At 36.8% G+C, this 22588-nt stretch overlaps 1 long non-coding RNA gene across 6 annotated transcripts in view; it reads right to left on the bottom strand.

The window, feature by feature from the left end:
* LOC134761060 (uncharacterized) overlaps positions 1-22588 on the bottom strand; it is a 207445-nt gene that overhangs the window by 28922 nt on the left and 155935 nt on the right. The window contains exon 6 of one of the 6 annotated variants that reach the window (XR_010139311.1): positions 21228-21360. The exons of the other annotated variants lie outside the window; for them this stretch is intronic. This is a non-coding gene — a long non-coding RNA (uncharacterized LOC134761060). The remainder of the gene's footprint in view (positions 1-21227; positions 21361-22588) is intronic. 6 annotated transcript variants of the gene reach the window in all.

Genomic DNA, 22588 nt, shown 5'->3' with positions numbered 1-22588 from the left:
TTTGTTTCCAGGCAGGGGGTGAGCATGGCTGTCAACTTGCCCAAGGCTATAAGCCTCCCAGCTGAGAAAGCAAGCAAGGCTTTCGCACCCCCCTGCCTGTTGAGCCTGCACACTAGATTCATGCCCTCCTGCAAGTTCTGGCCAGGAGACTTCACATTCGGTTGGAATTGTTACAAAGTTCAGCTGGAGGTTTCCTTTTTTCTGTGGTCTCTTCCCAGTACCTCTGGCAGCCCACCCCAAACACCCCTGTGAGACAAGTCAGAAATGGCTTTCCTGGGGACCTAGAGAGCCCACAGGATTTTTCCCACTGCTTCCTCTACCGCTGTATTTCACTCGGCTGTCTAATATGACTCAGCTCCAGGTAAGGTTAAACCGTCCTGTGATCTACATCTTCAGGTTCCCCAGTGAGGGTGTGTGTTTGGGGGCAGATGATCCCCCTTTCCCACTTTCAAAATGTGGGCACTCATACAATTTGGGCTGTCTTCTGGGTCCTGCAGGAGGAATCCACTTCATTCAGAGGGTCCATGGATTCTCTTGGCTTTCCTGGTGTATTCCTGCAGTAGTTCTGGAGCAAAATTTCACAATGTGAGTCTCCACACACGGCTCTGTCCATCCAAGTGGGAGCTGAAATTTAGCCCTGCCTTCTATCCACCATTTTGTACATCATGGTTTAATTATCCAAAAATCCTATGAATTGGCATTCTTCTTGTTATTTTACAGATGAGCAAGCAGCCTGAGCAGCAGTTAGGTAATTTGCTCATGGTCGCACAAGAAGGGTAGAGTAAGGATTCAAATCCCAGAAATCTGACTGCAGAGACAGAGCTTTAAGCTGTTATTGCTTGAAAGAAGATTGAAGACAGCTGCATATCCTAAATTGAACTAGCCTAGCCTATCCAACCAGTAGACAGAGTATCTTATAATCTTAAAAGGTTAAGTTGTCTAGGAAGACTTAGCCAACCTCTGTATGGTCTAAAACCAAACATATTGCAGTAAACATTGTATATCTTGGTCACAGGGTATTGCAATGAAGCTGAGGATGCTTATGCTTCAGGTCCTCTCACTCATTTTGAAATATTTCAAGACTCTGTACACAATTTTATATTAATAATTTTGTGTTATTTACTCTAAAGGGATCCCTCATATTATAGAAACTTTGGGACCCTAAAACTTGAGTCCACGTCTAGTTACTGTAAATATACTGTTTAAATTCAGGTAATTATTACATAGTTCGATAAAAGTCAGGCCAATAAATAAATATTTCACAATCTTTTCCAGTAAATATTAAATATTCTGTGGTTTCTCCTTGATTGTAGCAGGTAATGTAACTGAACTCCGTGTTATTAAACTGGAAAAATAATGTCAGTTCTAATATTAATTAGGCTTGATGATTGCTTGATTGACAATTGCTTGAAATCATTTTTATATCCAATTGGCATTGGTGCTACCTGGTGATGTTATGCTTACCTCTCCACATTTATTTAAATCCTTTATTTTCAATTTGAGGGGTAAAAGGCGTATTTTAGTGGGTTTTGTGTCATACTTATCCCTCCAATAATTCCATCCCTTAAAAATCTGTTTAACTCTACAAAATGCCCTAGATACTTAGGAAAATAATTTGTTTCATACAATGTATCCTCCAAACATACCATGAAGGTTGAAACCTTAAAATTGTGATGGAAAAGCAAAGCTACACAAGGAAATTATTTGCCTCTAAATGCTACAAACTATGTTGCAAATTTAGGAATAAAAGAAGGTTTTCAGATGGCATCATCTAATATTAAGGGATCAGATAACAAATAATAGGAACAATATGGGTTTCAGGCACATACTATAAAAGAGTACTTAGTACCATACTGAAATTATCAAGATCATATCTACGCTTGAATACAAGTTGTTGCTTAAATCCAAATTGTTATATTAGGAAGCTTGGTAGGTGGACAGGTGAGTATAAAATTAAGGTCTTACAATTTCAAAAAAAGAAACTTGTTTGGATTCTAGGATTTGGGCATGAACATTTAATTATATACTTATGTATTATAATTAAATAGTAAAGATTTATGAATAAAATGTGAATCAACTAACACTAATGTTAAAGGGATTTTCTGCTCACAAAGAACAGATGAAATAGAACTATTGAAATTGCCTTTTTTTTTTTAAGGCATTTCTTTGGGTCTTTAGGCAAACCTATCTAATGAAAATCATGGCAGATTTAATTTCTTCTAACATTTTACCTGCACTTTTTCCATAGCATTTATTAACAGTTTGTTTGTTAATTAGTTATGTATCAGCTTTTTCTCTCTCATTAGATTTTAAGATCTTCCAGGTAGGGCTTGAGACTGAATGCTCTTTTGTCTTTCATTGCACCTTTAATTGTTGGTGTTCAATGGATTGCAGTTAGATAAATAGACCTCTTCAGTTTAGTAGGAGTAAAATTCAAGAGACCTGCATTTGTGTGTAGAGAAACATTGAGCTGAATTCTTTCAGCAAGCAAGACATTCAGTGGTAATGAGATAAGTAGGTACGTTAGGAATCTCTGTTAAGATTTCCTAATTACTAAATAATATTTATCATATTAAAAGCACAGGAAGGACAAAAGCTTATAAAGAAAAGAGCACATAACAATTTGTTAAATGATACTAACTAAACTAAGAGAAAAGACATTTATTTACTATGTGTCCTTTCCAATTTGGATGACTTTTATATCTTTCTCTTGTCTGACTGTTCCAGTGAGGACTTCCGGTACTATGTTGAATAACAATGGAGACAGTGTGCATCCTTGTCATGTTCCAGATCTTAGAGGAAAGGCTTTCAGTTTTCCCTATTCAGTATGTTGTGGGTCATACTAGCTGTGTGTCTGTCATACATGGCTTTTATTATGTTGAAGTATGTTCCTTCTATACCCAGGTTTTTGAGGGATTTTTTTTTTTTATCAAGAAGTGATGTTGAATTTTATCAGATGCTTTTGCAGCATTAGTTGAAATGATCGTATAATTTTTATCCTTCATTCGGTTGATATGATGTGTCGTGTTGATTGATTTGTGTATATTCAACTATCCTTGCATCCCAGGGATAAATCCCACTTGGTCATGATGGATGACCACTGTAATGTATTGTTGAATTTAGTTGCTGGTATTTTGTTGAGGATTTTTACATCAATATTCATCAGAAATACTGGCTTGTAGGTTTCTTTTTTTAAATTTTTTTTTATGCATCTTTGTCTGGTTTTGGTATCAGGATAATACTGGTCTCATAGAATGGGTTTAAAAGTATTTCCTCCTTCTCTATTTTTCAGAATGGTTTGAGTAGGATTGGTATTAGTTCTTTAAATATTTGGTAGAATTCAGCAGGGAAGCCATCAGGTCCTGGGCTTTTCTTTATGGGAAGACTTTTGATTACCACTTCAATCTTGTTACTTGTTATTGGTCTGTTCTGATTTTGGATTTCTTCTTGGTTCAATCTTGGTAGGTTGTATGTATCTAGGAATTTATCCATTTCTTCTAGATTTTCCAAGTCGTTGGCATACAGTTGCTCATAGTAGTCTCTAATGATCCTTTGAATTTCTGCAGTATCAGTTGTAATGTCTTTTTTTAAATTTCATTTGTTTAAATCCTCCATTTATTTCTTAGTGTGGATAAAGGTTTGTCAATTTTGTTTAACTTTTCAAAAAAATCTTTTTGTTTCATTAATCTTTCATATTATATTTTTTATTTCAATTTTATTTATTTCTGCTCTGAACTTTATTCGTTTCTTCTACCAGTATTGGGTTTTGTTTGCTCTTGCTTTCTAGTTCTTAAGATGCACTATTAGATTGTTTAATTCAAGTGTTGTAGGCACTTATAGCTATAAACTTTCTTCTGAGTACTGCTTTTCCTGTATCTCATAGGTTTTGGTATGTTGTATTTCCATTATCATTTGTTTCAATAAATCTTTCAATTTCCTTCTTAATTTCTTCATTGACCCACTGGTCATTCAGGAGCATATTGTTTAATTTCCATGTATTCGTATAGTTTCCAAGATTCCTTTTGTTATTAGTCTTTAGTTTTATTCAATATTGGTCAGAAAAGTTGTGTGGTATTATTTCAATTTATTTGAATATTTTAAGAATTGCTTTGTGACCTAACTTGTGGTCTATCCTTGAGAATGATTTATACGCTGAGGAAAAGAATGTGTATTCTGCAGCTCTTAAATGAAATGGTCTGTAAATATCTATTAGATTCATTGGTCTATAGTGCAGGTTGAGTCTGATGTTTCTTTGTTGATTTTCTTTCTGGAACATCTGTCCAATGCTGAAAGTGGGGTGAAGTCTCCAGCTATTATTATTATTATTATTAATTATTTTGAGATAGGGTCTTACTCTGCCACTCAGGCCAGAGTGCCATGGTGTGATTTTGGGAGGCTCACTGCAACCTCCGCCTCCTGGGTTCAAGTTATACTGGTGCCTCAGCCTCCTGAGTAGCTGGGACTACAGGTATGTGCCACCATGCCCAGCTAATTTTTGTATTTTTAGTATAGACAGGGTTTTGCCATGTTGGCCAGGCTGCTCTTGAACTTCTGACCTCAGGTGATCTGTCCTCCTTGGCTTCCCAAAGTGCTAGGATTATAGGCATGAGCCACCATGCCAGGCTTCCAGCTATTATTATATTGGGAACTATCTCTCTCTTAGCTTTAATAATATTACTTTTATATATCTGTGTACTCCCTTGTTGGGTGCATATATATTCAAAATTGTTATATCCATTTGCTGAATTGACCCCTTTATCATTATATTGTGACTTTTTTTTGTCTCTTCTTATAGTTTTTGTCCTGAAATCTATTTTGTCTGACATGAACATAGCAACTCTTGCTCTTTCTTGGTTTCCACTGGCATGGAATATTTTTTTCACCCCCTTATTTTTGATTTATGTGTGTCTTTACAGGTGAAATGTGTTGTCTGTAGGAAACAGATCAATGGGCCTTATTTCTTCAGCCATTCAGCCTGTCTATGTCTTTTGATGGGAGAGTTTAGTCCATTACATTCAATGTTTTTTTTTTTATATGTAAGGACTTGGTCCTATCATTTTGTTATTTGTTTTCTGATTGTTTTGTGGTCATTTCTTCCTCCTTTCTTTCCTTCATGTCTTCCTCTAGTGAAGATGATTTTCTCTGGTCATAAGATTTGGTTTCTTGCTTTTTATTTTTTTGTGTATCCATTGTATGTTTTTTGGTTTGAGGTTACCATGAGGTTTGCAAATGCTATCTTATAACCCATTAGTTTAACCTGATAACAATTTAACAATATTTGCATGAAGAAACCAACAAACAAGCAAAAAGAAAACTAATAAAAACTGACCTTAACTTAATCCCCCCACTTTTTAACTTTTTGTTGTTTCTTTTTATATCTTATTGCACTCACTAGGTCTTGAAAAATTGTTATTATTTTTGATTGTTTTATTATTTTTGATTGGTTTATTGTTTAGTCTTTTTACTTAGGATAAGAGTAGTTTGCATGCCACAGTTATGGTGTTATAATATTCTGAGTTTTTCTGTATATTTCCTATTACCAGTACGTTGTGTAACTTCAGGTAATTATTTATTGCTCATTAATGTTTTTTCTTTCTGATTAAAGTACTCTCTTTAGCATTTCTTGTAGAATGGGTCTGGTATTGCTGAAATCCCTCAGCTTTTGTTTGTCTGGGAAAATCTTTATTTTTTCTTCATGTTTGAAGGTTATTTTCACTGGATATACTATTCTAGAATAAAACTTTTTTTTCCTTCAGCACTTTAAATATGTCATACCACTCTCTCTTGGCCTGAAAGGTTTCCATTGAAGGATCTGCTGCCAGATGTACTGGGGCTCCATTTTATGTTATTTGTTTCTTATCTCTTGCGATTTTAGAATCCTGTCTTTATCCTGGACTTTTGGGAGTTTGATTATTAAATATCTTGAGGTAGTCTTTGGATTAAATATGTTTGGTATTCTAGAACCATCTTGTGCTTAGATATTGATATCTTTCTCTAGGTTTGGACAGTTCTCTGTTATCACTTTGAATAAATTTTCTAGCCCTATTTCTTTTTCTACCTTCTGTTTAAGGCCAATAACTCTTATATGTCAATTTGAGGCTATTTTCTAGATCCTGTAGGTGTGCTTACAGTTTTTTATTCTTTTTTCTTTTGTCTCCTCTGTGTATTTTCAAATAACCTGTCTTCAAGCTCACTCAATTTTTTCTTCTGCTTGATCCATTCTGCTATTAAAGGACTCTAGTGCATTCTTTAGTGTGCCGACTGCATTTTTCAGCTCCAGAATTTCTGATTGTTTCTTTAATTTTAATATTTTAGTTAAGTTTATCTGATAGAATTCTGAATTTTTTTCTGTAGTATCTTGAATTTCTTTGAGTTTCCTCAACTCAGCTATTTTGAATTTTCTGTCTGAAAGGTTACATATTTCTGTTTCTCCAGCGTTGGTCCCTGGTGTTGTACATAGTTCATTTGGTGAGGTCATGTTTTCCTGGATGGTGTTGATGTTAGTAGGCATTCTTCAGAGTCTGGGCATTGAATAGTTAGACACTTCTTAACTGTCTTGGCTTATTTGAAGCTGTTCTTCTTGGGGAAGCTTTTCAGATATTTGGAATGACTTTGGTGCTGTGATCTAAGCTGCTTCTGTTTTAGGGGGAATCCCAAGTTCAGGAATGCTGTGGTTCTTGCAGGCCCATAGAGGTACTACCTTGATAGTCTTGGATAAGATCTGGGAGAATTCTCTGGATTATCAGGGGAAGACTCTTCTTCTCTTCCCTTACTTTCTCCCAAACATAGAGTCTCTATCTCTGTTCTGAGCCACCTAAAATTGTGGGTGCAGTGACACAAGTATCCCCATAGCCACCACCACAGTGTCTGTCCTGGGTCAGACCTGAAACCAGCACAGCGCTGGGTTTTGACCAAAACCTGTTATAACCACTCCCTGGTTACTGGCCCAGAGTATGTCTAGAAATGTTGTCTGGGAGCTAGAGCCAGGAATGGGGGCCTCTTGACTCTGACTGATGCCCTATCCTGCTGTAGCTGAGCTGGTATCCAGGATGCAAGACAAAGTCCTCTTCACTCTTGCTTTTCCTCTCCTCAAGGGCAGGGAAGGAGAGTCTCTTTTGGAGCCATGAACTGTGCAGCTTAGGGGAGAGAAGATGCCAGCATTCTCTTGCTGTCCCAAGTGGTGTCTCAGTATGCAGTGTCCCCGCCTCTGCTCCCTGCAACTGTCTCTGGGCCTAGTTCAGCCCTAGGGCTTGCTGTCCTTATGGCCTAGATTGCCTTTCAAGTTTACTTAGAGACCAAGAGCATTTTGGCCCTCAGTGGAAAGGTTTGTGGGTGCTCAAGTTCGGACCACTGGGATCATTGACGCCACTCTAGCTAGGGCTGGTTTTAAATGCTCCCTCTGTGGGTGGTGTTAGCTGAGTTTGCTCTGGGTTTCCTTTCTGCTCTAACAGAACAGAACAGCACAGAGTTCGATGTCTCACAATTGCTCTGTTCTTTCTCCCCCAGTGCCCAGAGATGCTCTCTGCACCACACTGCTGCTGGAGGTTGGCGGGAGGTGGTGTGGGGGGGCCGAGGGGGCAGTGGCAGCTTTGGTGATTCAAGACTGTTTTTTTCTGTCTCTTCAGTGCCTCTTTCAGCAATGTGAAGTTAAAGCCAGGCACTGTGAGTGCTCACCTGATTTTTAGTTCTTAGGAAGGTGTTTTTTCTGTAGAGATAGTTGTTAACCTGTTCTCCTTGCGTGGGGGTTGGGGGATAATTGAGGGAACTTTCTATTCTGCCATCTTGCTCCACTTGCTCCAATGCTAATTGGTCCTTAGCATTTCTCAGCAATAAAGTGTCTATAAATTAAGGTATATATATTGTTTTTTAAAGATATAATGCTATTGCACATCTAATAGACTATAGCATTGTATAAATTTTATATGCACTGAAAAACCAAAAATATTTTTGTGACACACTTTATTACCATATTTGTTTTATTGTGGTGGTCTAGCAGAGAATTCACAGTATCTATGAGATATGCCTATATTCTGAAAGGATCATTATGCTTGGATCAAGCTATGGAAACTGCAAGGTTATGCTGAGACTGTGGATGAAGTTTGACTTTACTTAAAGGTCATTCGCAGAGACAATAACCAGAAATATCTGGAAAATTATAGCATACCTGTGTCCTACTGAGTCAAACTTTCTGGAAGTAGGGTCTGCAGATTATCATTTTTACTAATCCCACAGTGATTCTTGTGGGCACTAAAGTTTAAGGACCATTGTGCTGGTAGATGGGAAAAAGGGGCTAAACTCATTCTCTCAGCTTAGACCATAAGGCATCTGATGATCAGTGAAAGATAGCATCTTTTTATATTTTCACCATTTTATATGGTTTGAGTGTTTGTCACCTCCAAACCTCATGTCGAAATGTGATTTCCAGTGTTGGAGGTGGGGCCTGGTGAGAGGTGATTTGGTCATGGCGGCGGATCTCTTATGAATGTTTAGCATTGCCCCCTTAGTGATAAGTTAGTTCTCACTCAGCTCACACAAGATCTGCTTGTTTAAAAGTGCATGGCACCTCTCTTTTTTCCCTCTTGCTCCCTCTCTTACCATGAAGTGCCTGCTCCTGCTTCACCTTCTGCCATAAGTCAAAAAAGCTCCTTGAGACCCTCACCAGAAGCAGAACAGATGCTGGTGCCATGCTTCCTAAACAACCTGCTGAACCATAAGCCAATTAAATCTCTTTTCTTCATAGTGATGCAAAAATGTCCTAATATATCATTCTACTAGGAAGAGAGGAATTTAGATAAGACCCTCCACTTTTTATTGAGGTCATACAAGCACACGTGTGGCCTGGGAACACAGATAGTAAGTGATGCCTTACAAGCCACATTATGTATAGTCAATATTCTCCACATTGTTTTTCCTTTTGTTATTCTCCAACACTTATTTAAGTGTTCCAGACAGCCTCAGCAGGGCAGGTGGAGCAGGATGTGTAGGGCACTGTTAAGGGGAAGTATCCTTCTCTCTGAGGATGACTGTAGTGGCAATTAATGAGACCCCAAGGGAAAACGGAATCTTGGGGACAGAGCAGAGTCATGCAGTCCAGGTGCTTCCTACACTAATTTTTCTTCCTCGTGCTGACCATGAAGGATATTTATTTGTTTACTTTCATTAAGGAGAATAGAATTATTTTAAGAGGCAAGCCTAGAACAAAATATTCCCCAAAATATTTCCTGGTATTCAAGACACAGAATCTCTCAGCCACCCACTAGGAAGCCCTTATCTTTTTATTATGTAAAGTGAGAAGAGTTGCTTTTCCTCTGTCTATTCACGTAAACATTTTGAGATGTTACGACACTACAAGAAATGGGAGGTAGTTTCTTTGTGAGCTATTACTAATGTTTATTTCTTAAGGATCAACAAGAAATTTAGCTGAAATGGAATATAATAGGAAGCAGTAGTCTCAAAATGAAACCAAATATACCATACTGATTTGCATTAAATTGACTAAAATTGCTATTAAAGAAACAAGTCCTAATTGTAATTCTTCATCAAATTATTCATTTTTATAAACTAAAGCTTTTAGACAGTGCATTAATGAGATCCAAATCAATCTAACAGGGAGCACAGGAAGCAATTAAGTTTAATATGGAGAGAATGCAGGAAAATTACTGATAGTATAAAAGTTTTCTCTGACTTAAAGAGAAATGCTTTTAAATAATAGTAAGGCCTTTCAAGATAATAATCACCATCTTGCACAAATGTAGCTGCTATAAAATTAACTTTCAAACCATTTAGATCTATCATTGTCCTTTTATTCACATCTTCAAAGCACTAGTCTGAAAAAACACCAGAAATAAATCACGGGGTTTTTTTTTGATGTTTATATGGTGTAAGCTAAGATTATGACTGAAAAAAAGTAGTGGATACAGCATTGTCCTTGAACCACTGGCTGTTTTTATTTTATGTAGTCAGTAAACACCAGAGGACGAAAAATTATCAACAATGAGGTCAAGTTCCACATTGCACAGAGTGGGTACAAATAAAATGATAACACAAATGAAAACATCCAATAGTTTATCAGTCCTCTTAATGCTGTTTCTGCATTAACCCTTCTGCCTTATTATAAATCACAAACATTCTGCAAAGCTTTGTTCAACTGTAGCTTCTTAATAAAATATTTTTCTATTCTTTTAATCATATATCACATCTGCCTCCTACCATCTTTTATATTTGTCTTATTACAGTTAGAGTTAATGTAACATTATATGCATTTTTATACATTCTTATCCCCAACTATTCTCCAGGTTCTTTATGGTAAATGCTATGCCCTATCTACCTCTGTACTTCATGTGCTTCCTGGCACATACTGTTCAATAAATGGTGAACTAATGAATAAGGACATTGAAAATGCATCTGGCTTGAGTCCCAGTTTAAATATGAACTTGAGTCTAAGTAGGATTAAGACATATCTGGTGATCTGGAGGGACAGACTTGCCAAAGGCCCATTTACATGAGGAATGAGGAAAAAAGACCTTATCACAACCAAGAGAAAAGCATCTGGCATCATGAACTTGATCCAAGAAAGAGGCCTTAGTGGTTGGTGGAGTGGGCTAATTGTGAAGAAAGCATGGGATTAGACATTGTCCAAGCCCCACTTCTCAATGGACTCAAGTGTGAGTCTTCTCTTTTGAATAAACATAAATGGGCTCCTTCCCTGAAAACTCTTCAAGCACTGAGGCATCAGCATTACTGTTCAGATACTTTTTAAAGTGTTGAGGATCAGAGGAGGGAGAGCCATTTTTCTTCCTTACCACACAATAGAGCAGAACTACACAATGTGGTCCACGGATCAGTGCCAATCTATGAGTTGGTCCATGATGAGATAAGGAATTTGAATCAGAACATAAGTTGACCATGTCAATGAGGACACTGTTTAGTTCAGCTAATATTTTTCTTTTAATACTAACAAGATATGCTTGATGAAGGAGGAAGAGTGTTCACTTACATTCTGGCAGAATCTCTTTACTCTTCTTAACCAAGAGTTGGTGCACTGGCTATTTTGAGAAACACTGTAATAGAGAACCACGTTGCTTTGACATCTCCTGGGTTCCAGAGCATTCCTTATGGTAGCAGGAGATAATAGTACTAGTAGATGTACTACTCAGGGCATTTACATTAGTGGAAGGAGCATGGCAATTTGTAGTGAGAACTGTGGTATCCATTACAAGATCAGAGATGTCGAATGAGTTTGGACTGGTTTGTGATCATGAAATATCTCCTGGGGACATTCTAATGTATTTAAGGAACAATTTTAGTGATATAAAGTTACATCTGAGGCAATACAAGCAAGAATCAGTAGGCTGTGTGTCAGTATTGCAGCTTCTTGAAAATAGAGGACAGAGCTTCTAAGACTGACCTCTTCTCCAAATTTGGGCATCTCATCTTATTATGGCCAGAAAGATGCCCAGGGGATGTAGTTGCAAAAATGGAGGGTATTCCTTATAAAAGGGTGAGGATGGCAACTCTGGATGAAAAGAGATGCAGTAAAAGTAGCTAATAGATCAAACGAATAGAGGGGAATCAAGTTAAGAAAAATATTAAAAGATTTAGAAAACAAGGAGATGGATATTGTATATAGAGATCTTGTAAAGTCTATGTATTTTTTGAAGGAGGCAAGCCCACATTTTCTGTATGTATATATGTTTGCTATTTTCATATGCATGTAATCATTAAAAATAACAGAGCCTGAAGGTTTCTTGACAATGAATAATTGATGAATGGTAAGATTTTTATAAACCCACATAATACATCAAAATCAATTCATTACTGGAAAATTGTCATTTGAAATTGGCAAACATATTTTCTGTCTCTAGGTTCAAGATAGCTACCAAAAGATTAACTGAATTTTACTCTAAAGACAAATCTTTAGTTGTCACCAAACAGAATGCATATTCCAGTGCCTACAAGACAAAAAATTTCTTAGAATTAAATTCTTCTTTATCACCTCCACCAACAACAAAGGGTATTCATCAAGTGACAATAAAAATAATCATTTATATGCACTGTCTGTCTTCTACAAGTACCTACAACCTAACACAAAGGTAAAAATGTAAGTGAAATCTTACATATTTACATGGAAAAAATGGAATTAAATCTGTAATTACCAATCATTAGTCTGTGTATACCTTTGCATCTATGGAGTATTTGGTACATAGTAAATATTCAACAATACTTAATGTAATTAAACAAAAAAAAAACATAAATTTGAATAGTTGAGCTGAATCGGCAGAGGGATTAAGAGTTCTAAGGCTAAGCAGGTCAGCCTCAGAAAGCCCTCACTTCCTCCTCCTGGATCACCTGGTTTGACTCTAATTTTATGTTTGTTTGCTAAGATTTGGCATCCTTGCAGATAAGCATTTAGTTAGAACTTGACATTTTTGGTGTATCTAAATAAGAGCACACTATTCCTGCCTTTTTAGCAATCCCAGAGATCGTCAAATACCAGAGAGCATGATGGGACCTCAAAGACCTATTTAGTTTAATCACCTCATTTTACAGAGAAAGAAACTAAGGTCCAGAGTAGCAGACTGACTCATCCTAAATCATACTATCGATTTTTTCCCCCTTAGGTTACTTGTCTTTTCTGAACAGTTGCTGGTAAAAGATAATCCAGTAACCCCTTGTCAAATAAAACTTCCAGGAAGCCCTTGGTCTGGACGGAACTCCTGCACTATGTCCAACAAATCAAACCAAAATGGAGTCACTCATGCTGAAGTTCCACACCAACATGCCAGAACTAAGTTGTTATCAGACTTCCCAAGAAGTCAGGAGAGAGAATAGCCACATCCTCACAGACACGTTTTAGCTGACATGATAAAGAAGTCCCCTCTGCTGAAACCTTGGCGAGGAAAGTAACTTTGAAATTACCAATCTGCTTTTTGTTCTGTTTCTGCCTTCCTCAGCCTTTTTCTGTCTACAAAGCCAACCTCCTCTGCTGGGCTTATTGGAACACTCATTCTACTTTATAGAATGAGATGTTGCCTGATTCTAGAATTGCGAATAAAAGCCAAGTAAGAAGATCTTTATGCTAAATTTGCTGTGATTTTATCTTTTGACACCTCCCAAACACACTGCTGAATCACCATGCACAAAATGATCATCTACACAATATTCAAATCGTCTGGCTTCAGTAAAATCATCTGCTTGGTTCCAAATGCACTCTTCCTTTACTTAGTGTATTTCAAACAACTGACAACAGACTACCTCTGTCCTGGCTCAGCACTGTTTCATAGTTTGGAAATTTTACAGTTGACTCCTTCCAGCCTCTTTTCACAGTCTGAATTTGCAATGACTTTCTCACCATTAGGCCTTTTGCAAACTCTTACCATCTGGGAAACAACAACTGTCCTGCAAATATCCATCACTATTTCATATCCATGCTGGTATTGGTTCTTGGTCCTAGGCACATTCAGTTCTAGGACTAAGTCTATCCTCCTTTTCACTAGGATGCCTGTAACCTATCTTACTTTGCATCTCTCTGCAATGGAACTTAAATTACCTGACTTGGTATGGGTTTATGAGCAAGGCACTGAGAGTAATTAACATTTGAATAAAAGCTACCTGTGGATTCCTCTATTTAACAGCTGTTAAATGAATTATTTGTCTGCTACAAACTCCAGGTTGGCAGATTGAGTATACCCAGGTGGAAATTACAGTGCACACATACAAGTGGGGATTAAATGAATTGTATAGCATAAATCAAATCAGGTTGCAATTTTGAAATCTAGAGAGTAATCCCAATTACTTTTGAGGGATAGCCCATAGAGATAGATCAATATATAACATATGAATATTCAAAGATACTTTGGTATTTAATGGTCCCAGCTCTACCTGCCAAACTAGGAATTGACTGAGATCTTTTGACTCATCTAAACCCAAAAGAACAGAATCACCAGCACTATCTGTTCTTGTTAACCAATATTAATTCCCACATTTCAAATACACCTTTCAATTAAATGCCTTCATAGATGGGTTACAGAATGTTAATAATTTGGGCCAAAACAGGGGTTTTATCACAGCATGCAAGATTTTGTGTTTTGGTGTTGTTATTTATGGCTCCCATGGAGAACAGACTGTTCTACCATGCTGTAAAAAGCCAAAGTGGAGAATAAATTGTTATGTTAAAGAGATTGTGCTGACTAAACCAAAAATAAAAGATTTGGCAATTACTCATTGAGTGCAAACAATTTAGAAACCGAGTCACTCATATCTAAAAGTGAAAATCTGTACTTATAAAATCCTGCCTATGTTAATCCAAAACATGCAGACATTGTTGAAACATACATATAACCAGTGTGCCTACAAGACATTGGAATTTGAATTATTTGAAGATAATGATGCTCAAAGAAGTCAAATATTCCAACTAAAATATTTAGTATCATATTTTGGCCCTTTACTAATTGCTGTAATATATTCTATCTTTTAATCCTTGCAATCACCCACTGAGTACTGCTCTTTACTTGTACAGAGTGAAGCACAGAGATGTTCCATAACTGGTACAAGGTCACAGAGCTAGGTTGGAAGAGCTAGCATTGAAATCATCCCCAACAAAATTTTATAAAATCAATTAAGAAAAAATATAAAATAACATCCTATTAGGCTTCCAGCAGCAATCACTAAGCCAGCTTGCCCTTTAGCTCACTTTCTTGTAGCTGGTTGCCACTTACTAGCTAGCCCAGGAAAATGTATCCCTTGTTACAAGACTCTGTTGTTTGTCAGTTCTAGATGTAAAATCTAAGACATAGTGAAACGGCAGGCATTCTGTTTGAACTTCTTCTTTAGGTTCTGCATACCAACGGATGCCAGCTGGTCTGGAAGGCCTAGTAAGAAGCTGACTCATGGAGGAATGCAGTTACCATATCCTGATAGTTTCATCCCCCTTAACCTTGACGAATTGATGACCCCAAATTTTCCAGCCTCTCACCCTCCACAAATCCCCTTAAAAACCTTTGCTCAGGACCCCTCAATGAAATGGATTTGAGCACTTGAGAGAATTCTTCCCATTTCCTTGCTTGGCACCTTGCAGTTATTAAACTCTTTCTCTGCTGCATCCCCACTGTCAGTGAATTGGCCTGCTGCTATGGAGCAGACATACAAACCTGGCAGCCCTGTAATAGAATTTATGCAGGAAGCCTTAGGCCTCAACCTCTCTAGCCGTATTGCAGTTAAATCTCCTCTTAGACACATTTTTGTGAAGTGAGCAACTGGAAGGGAAATGGAAATATGTAGATAGATTTCAGTGATAGCTTAGTGGTAATATTTTGAGGCGTAATGTCAGCAGCCTATTGTAACACAGGCAAGAGTTGTGAAAAGCCTGTCTTCATCTGAGGTCTCCACGGTCTCACTGGGCTTTGCCTCCTCCTTTCAGGCCTTTTATTCTGCCTTGGTTTATATCTCTGATAATCTCTTCAATTGCTGTGCTTTGCTTAATGGAGGTTGTTATTTTTAAGATTTCAACAACTGAAAATTAATACTCTTTAAGAAAATCTTTTTTTTTCTTTTTTCTTTTGCGTGAAAGTATCAAATAATTCTTAATCTTCACCTGCACTGTTCTTGTAAATGGCACATGTTCTATTTAGTGCGATGTACATTGTTTGATATTCTATTTGCCATTAATGTTTTTTTCACTGTTTTGGAGTGTTTTTTAAAAAACTCAAGAAGCATTCATCATAATCTGGGCCTTGAAAAATACTAACACCTTCTTATTACGTTTACCAATATGTAAATTATGTGAAGGAAATAAAAATATTTCACACCAAATTATGGCTCCCTGGTATAATGAATATTTTAAATTAAAAATTATTAGAGATCAACAAGTGTTTTAAGAGACTTTCCCCCTATCTACATAAAGATAGGACTGACTCACCAAGAACAACTGGTCTTGTTCCCCTCCCTGTTATCTCATTATCTATTGCAGAAAAGAGGACTCAGGGTATAACCACACCTGTACAGACTCTTTTTCAAGAAAGTGACTGTTTCCAAGGATCATTTAAATACTACAAATAACTATTTACAAGTTACTGTTCCCTGATGCAATTTTTCTCCCTAGTATTCATTTACTGCCCCTCAATATAATTCATCTTCTCCCATTCCTATAACCTGTTTGCCAGGATCTGAGCCCCCATTCTTTCTGTAACTTCAACGTGGTATCTAAGCTTCCGCATCTCATTGGGAAGTTGAGTCTTCATTCTGAAGGCTGCTGTGCATACAGGTTAAATAAATTTGTAGTCTTTTCTTCTATTAATCAATCTGCTTTGTGTCAGTGATTTTTCAGTCAGCCTTTACAGGTCCAAGGGCCTTCACCCTCATGGATGAAAGAAATGTATTTTAAAAATATATTTGACATCAATGTTCATCAAGGATATTGGTCTAAAATTCTCTTTTTTTGTTGTGTCTCTGCCAGGCTTTGGTAACAGGATGATGCTGGCCTCATAAAATGAGTTAGAGAGGATTCCCTCTTTTTCTATTGATTGGAATAGTTTCAGAATGAATGGTACCAGTTCCTCCTTGTACCTCTGGTAGAATTCGGCTGTGAATCCATCTGGTCCTGGACTCTTTTTGGTTGGTAAGCTATTGACTATTGCCACAGTTTCAGAGCCTGTTATTGGTCTATTCAGAGATTCAACTTCTTCCTGGTTTAGTCTTGGGAGGGTGTATGTGTCGAGGAATTTATCCATTTCTTCTAGATTTTCTAATTTATTTGCATAGAGGTGTTTGTAGTATTCTCTGATGGTAGTTTGTATTTCTGTGGGATTGGTGGTGACATCCCCTTTATCATTTTTTATTGCGTCTATTTGATTCTTCTCTCTCTTCTTCTTTATTAGTCTTGCTAGCGGTCTATCAATTTTGTTGATCCTTTCAAAAAACCAGCTCTGTGTCTCTATTTCCTTCAGTTCTGCTCTGATTTTAGTTATTTCTTGCCTTCTGCTAGCTTTTGAATGTGTTTTCTCTTGCTTTTCTAGTTCTTTTAATTGTGATGTTAGGGTGTCAATTTTGGATCTTTCCTGCTTTCTCTTGTGGGCATTTAGTGCTATAAATTTCGCTCTACACACTGCTTTAAATGTGTCCCAGAGATTCTGGTATGTTGTGTCTTTGTTCTCGTTGGTTTCAAAGAACATCTTTATTTCTGCCTTCATTTCGTTATGTACCCAGTAGTCATTCAGGAGCAGGTTGTTTAGTTTCCATGTAGTTGAGCAGTTTTGAGTGAGTTTCTTAATCCTGAGTTCTAGTTTGATTGCACTGTGGTCTGACAGACAGTTTGTTATAATTTCTGATCTTTTACATTTGCTGAGGATAAAATACTGGCAAACCGAATCCAGCAGCACATCAAAAAGCTTATCCACCATGATCAAGTGGGCTTCATCCCTGGGATGCAAGGCTGGTTCAATATACGCAAATCAATAAATGTAATCCAGCATATAAACAGAACCAAAGACAAAAACCACATGATTATCTCAATAGATGCAGAAAAGGCCTTTGACAAAATTCAACAACGCTTCATGCTAAAAACTCTCAATAAATTAGGTATTGATGGGACGTATCTCAAAATAATAAGACCTATCTATGACAAACCCACAGCCAATATCATACTGAATGGGCAAAAACTGGAAGCATTCCCTTTGAAAACTGGCACAAGACAGGGATGCCCTCTCTCACCACTCCTATTCAACATAGTGTTGGAAGTTCTGGCCAGGGCAATTAGGCAGGAGAAGGAAATAAAGGGTATTCAATTAGAAAAAGAGGAAGTCAAATTGTCCCTGTTTGCAGATGACATGATTGTATATCTAGAAAACCACATTGTCTCCGCCCAAAATCTCCTTAAGCTGATAAGCAACTTCAGCAAAGTCTCAGGATACAAAATCAATGTACAAAAATCACAAGCATTCTTATACACCAATAACAGACAAACAGAGAGCCAAATCATGAGTGAACTCCCATTCACAATTGCTTCAAAGAGAATAAAATACCTCGGAATCCAACTTACGAGGGACGTGAAGGACCTCTTCAAGGAGAACTACAAACCACTGCTCAATGAAATAAAAGAGGATACAAACAAATGGAAGAACATTCCATGCTCATGGGTAGGAAGAATCAATATCATGAAAATGGCCATACTGCCCAAGGTAATTTATAGATTCAATGCCATCCCCATCAAGCTACCAATGACTTTCTTGATAGAATTGGAAAAAACTACTTTAAAGTTCATATGGAACCAAAAAAGAGCCCACATCACCAAGTCAATCCTAAGCCAAAAGAACAAAGCTGGAAGCATCACGCTACTTGACTTCAAACTATACTACAAGGCTACAGTAACCAAAACAGCATGGTATTGGTACCAAAACAGAGATATAGATCAATGGAACAGAACAGAACCCTCAGAAATAACACTGCATATCTACAACTATCTGATCTTTGACAAACCTGAGAAAAACAAGCAATGGGGAAAGGATTCCCTATTTAATAAATGGTGCTGGGAAAACTGGCTAGCCATATGTAGAAAACTGAAACTGGATCCCTTCCTTACACCTTATACAAAAATTAATTCAAGATGGATTAAAGACTTAAACATTAGACCTAAAACCATAAAAACCCTAGAAGAAAACCTAGGCATTACCATTCAGGACATAGGCATGGGCAAGGACTTCATGTCTAAAACACCAAAAGCAATGGCAGCAAAAGCCAAAATTGACAAATGGGATCTAATTAAACTAAGGAGCTTCTGCACAGCAAAAGAAACTACCATCAGAGTGAACAGGCAACCTACAAAATGGGAGAAAATTTTCGCAACCTACTCATCTGACAAAGGGCCAATATTCAGAATCTACAATGAACTCAAACAAATTTACAAGAAAAAAACAAACAACCCCATCAAGAAGTGGGAGAAGGACATGAAGAGACACTTCTCAAAAGAAGACATTTATGCAGCCAAAAAACACATGAAAAAATGCTCACCATTACTGGCCACCAGAGAAATGCAAATCAAAACCACAATGAGATACCATCTCACACCAGTTAGAATGGCAATCATTAAAAAGTCAAGGAACAACAGGTGCTGGAGAGGATGTGGAGAAATAGGAACACTTTTACACTGTTGGTGGGACTGTAAACTAGTTCAACCATTGTGGAAGTCAGTGTGGTGATTCCTCATGGATCTAGAACTAGAAATACCATTTGACCCAGCCATCCCATTACTGGGTATATACCCAAAGGACTCTAAATCATGCTGCTATAAAGACACATGCACACGTATGTTTATTGTGGCACTATTCACAATAGCAAAGACTTGGAACCAACCCAAATGTCCAACAATGATAGACTGGATTGAGAAAATGTGGCACATATACACCATGAAATACTATGCAGCCATAAAAAATGATGAATTCATGTCCTTTGTAGGGACATGGATGAAATTGGAAATCATCATTCTCAGTAAACTATCACAAGGACAAAAAACCAAACACTGCATATTCTCACTCATAGGTGGGAATTGAACAATGAGAACACATGGACACAGGAAGGGGAACATCACACTCTGGGGACTGTTGTGGGGTGGGGGGAGGGGGGAGGGAGAGCTTTAGAAGATATACCTAATGCTAAATGAGGAGTTAATGGGTGCAGCACACCAGCATGGCACATGTATATGTATGTAACTAACCTGCACATTGTGCACATGTACCCTAAAACTTAAAGTATAATAATAATAAAATAATATATATATATATATTATTTTATTAGTACTGAAACTTATTTTTGTTTCATTCTGGTCTGAAAAATCCATAAACACAGCATGAGGAGCAACTTCTTTCATTTAATTAAAGCCATAATTTTGTATGTAAAAAAATCCATAGTATAGCCACATATCTAGATTGTAACAAATATCCAAATTGTGGAGTTTTGAGGTTTACTGCACTGATATTAATGGAATGTTTCCCCGACACTATTATTATTTAGAAAATTTCATTCCTATCACATCTTACCTTTGCTTTAACTAGCAGTTAATGAATAATGAATAATGGATGTGAAAGACATTCCTTTACTTAAAATGAGAAAAGCCTATTAATAAATAAAAACATAAAATTAGGTGTGAAGCAATAACACATTAAATTATTAGCAATATACTTTTATATATTAATTTCTACAGCAACTAACCAGAAGCTGAATAATTTAACTTAGGAATGATATCACCTCCTTTCTTTGGGCAAAACCTAAAAATTTGTTCTTATAGGATGTCTTCCAATGGCACTAGCTGTCAGAAATAGGCAAGATTGATGAGACAGAATTCTGGAGTTCAATATGTTTGACAAGAGGAAAAAAAGAAAACTACTTCCCTTTAATATTGGGGTCAGGCCATCAAATTTTTGTAAATAGTCTCAGAATATATAGACTGGCATAATTTTTAATTAAATATTAACATGTTCTACTGTAGAACAATTTAGAGATTTTAAAGTGTTTACAGGTGAATTAACTGATCCATTCTCAAAATAATCACTTGCAGAAGGAAGACATGTGTTAATTGTTCCATTTTATGGAACACAAAATAAAGACTTAGAGATGTTCAATAGTAGTTTTCTTACAGTGGAATGGTTCAGAAGTAAGTGAGGTGGATTTTTATCAGTCTATAATCACCTAGAGATTTTAATTATTATCACGAGATGAAAATCCTAGTCAAACACTTTTGGAAAAGTGAAAAAAGAAAGTTATGTTTGGAAAAAGATGGGAAAAAAATTATAAGGGCCTTTGGAGAGAGAGCTACAGTTATTTGAAAATCAAAGATACTTTTTAATGGGAAGATCCATGGTGGAGCAGTGTCAATATTGTGTCTGTTGTTCATTAGGTTCTGTTATAAGGGGAGGAGGGGGAGATTCTGAATGCTCATCAACACGCCCAAAGGAAAGGATGGGGTGAAGCTGCTCCAGAAGTGGGCTAATGCTTTCAGGAGTGCTGAAAACTCAGGTTCCTACCCTTCATCCCATGAGGAGCAGAAATGATGGCTTTCCCTATTTTGTATGAAAATGTAGATAGGAAATGTTGCTCTCCTCTTAGTTGATTATACTGCTAAGGTAGATTAAATCATTGCATTTAATCATCAATGGACTTTTTGTATTATAATTATGCATCCATGTCTTTTGATATGCAACTTTACAGTGCCACCCACTGAAGAATGTATATTTTCCCACCTGCTAAATGTTGAGCTTGACCATGTGATTTACTGCAGCCACTGGAATGTTGGTAAAGTGAAAAGTTGCCTCTTAGGGGCCAGGTTGAGTGGTATCATGTGTTTCTTCTCATCGTCTGTGGTCTTACCAATTGCTATGAGAAAAAGTAGTAGGTAGATACTGGTCTAAGGTGAATGTGTATTTACTTGAACCTAACCCACTGCCTGGAGCTCAGCCTACCCATTCAGAGCCAACTCATTAAACTACAGAAAACCAATACTCAATGTAAGCCATTGAGTTTTGAGTTGTTTGTTATGTAGTGTCAGGGCAGTAATAGCTAGCTAATATAATCACCATCCATTTAGTATTCCAAGCCAGAAACCCGGGCATCATAGCTGTTGAGTTTTGTTTATAAGAAAAATCATGCTATGATTTTAAAAAACACATTATTATTATAAGGAATGTATGTAATAAAGAGAATTTTAAAAAGAAAAACAAGCATAAGATGCCAATTTCCTACTGCCCAAGAAACAACTATCTTCAACATTAGGTGAGCATCATTGTAGACATACATTTTCTTTTCTATAAGATTTTAAATTTTATAATAGTATTAAATATACAGAAAAATTGCAAAAATAATACTGAGAATTCTTTATACCCCTCATCCTGTCTCCTCTATGTTAATATCTTAGATTATCATGGTACCTTTATCAAAACAAAGAAACCAACATTGACACATTACTAGTAATGACACTGAACAACTTATTCAACTTATCACTATTTTCCTCTAAGTTTCCAGAATCCCATGCTGGATACCATATTGCATTTAGTCATCACGTATCCTTAGCCTACTCTGGTCTGTGACAATTTCTCAGACTTTCCTGATTTTTTTTTTAATTTAACCATTTTGAGGATTACTGATCAAGTATTTTGTAGACTGTTCTTCAATTGGGATTGGCTGACCTTTTCCTCAAGGGTAGACTAGGGAAATGGGTTTTGCAGAGGAAGAATACATGAGCAAAGTGTTGTCAACACAGTAGATCAAGGTGCAAGCTATCAACATGACTGACCATTGATGATGTTAACCTTCACCATCAAACCAAGTTTGTGTTTGCCACAATTCTCCACTGTGAAGTTATTCCTTCAATTCCCATACTCTACTTTTTGAAATGGACATCTATGTTTACATACTTTTTGTCAAAATAATACATGCATATCAATTTGAAAGAAACAGAATTTCAAAGCTTTAGAAAACATTCAGTGGTGAAGCTCTATCATTCTCATCACTAGAAGCAACTACTTTTGATGATTCTCCATTCCCACCCCAAGAGCTAGTTAATCACAAACCTATTTTCTGTCTCTACAGATTTTTCTTTTCTGAA

Source organism: Pongo abelii, chromosome 2 (genome assembly GCF_028885655.2).
Source record: "Pongo abelii isolate AG06213 chromosome 2, NHGRI_mPonAbe1-v2.0_pri, whole genome shotgun sequence".
Classification (NCBI taxonomy): Eukaryota; Metazoa; Chordata; class Mammalia; order Primates; family Hominidae; genus Pongo; species Pongo abelii.
This window is presented reverse-complemented; position numbering and strand designations above follow the sequence as displayed.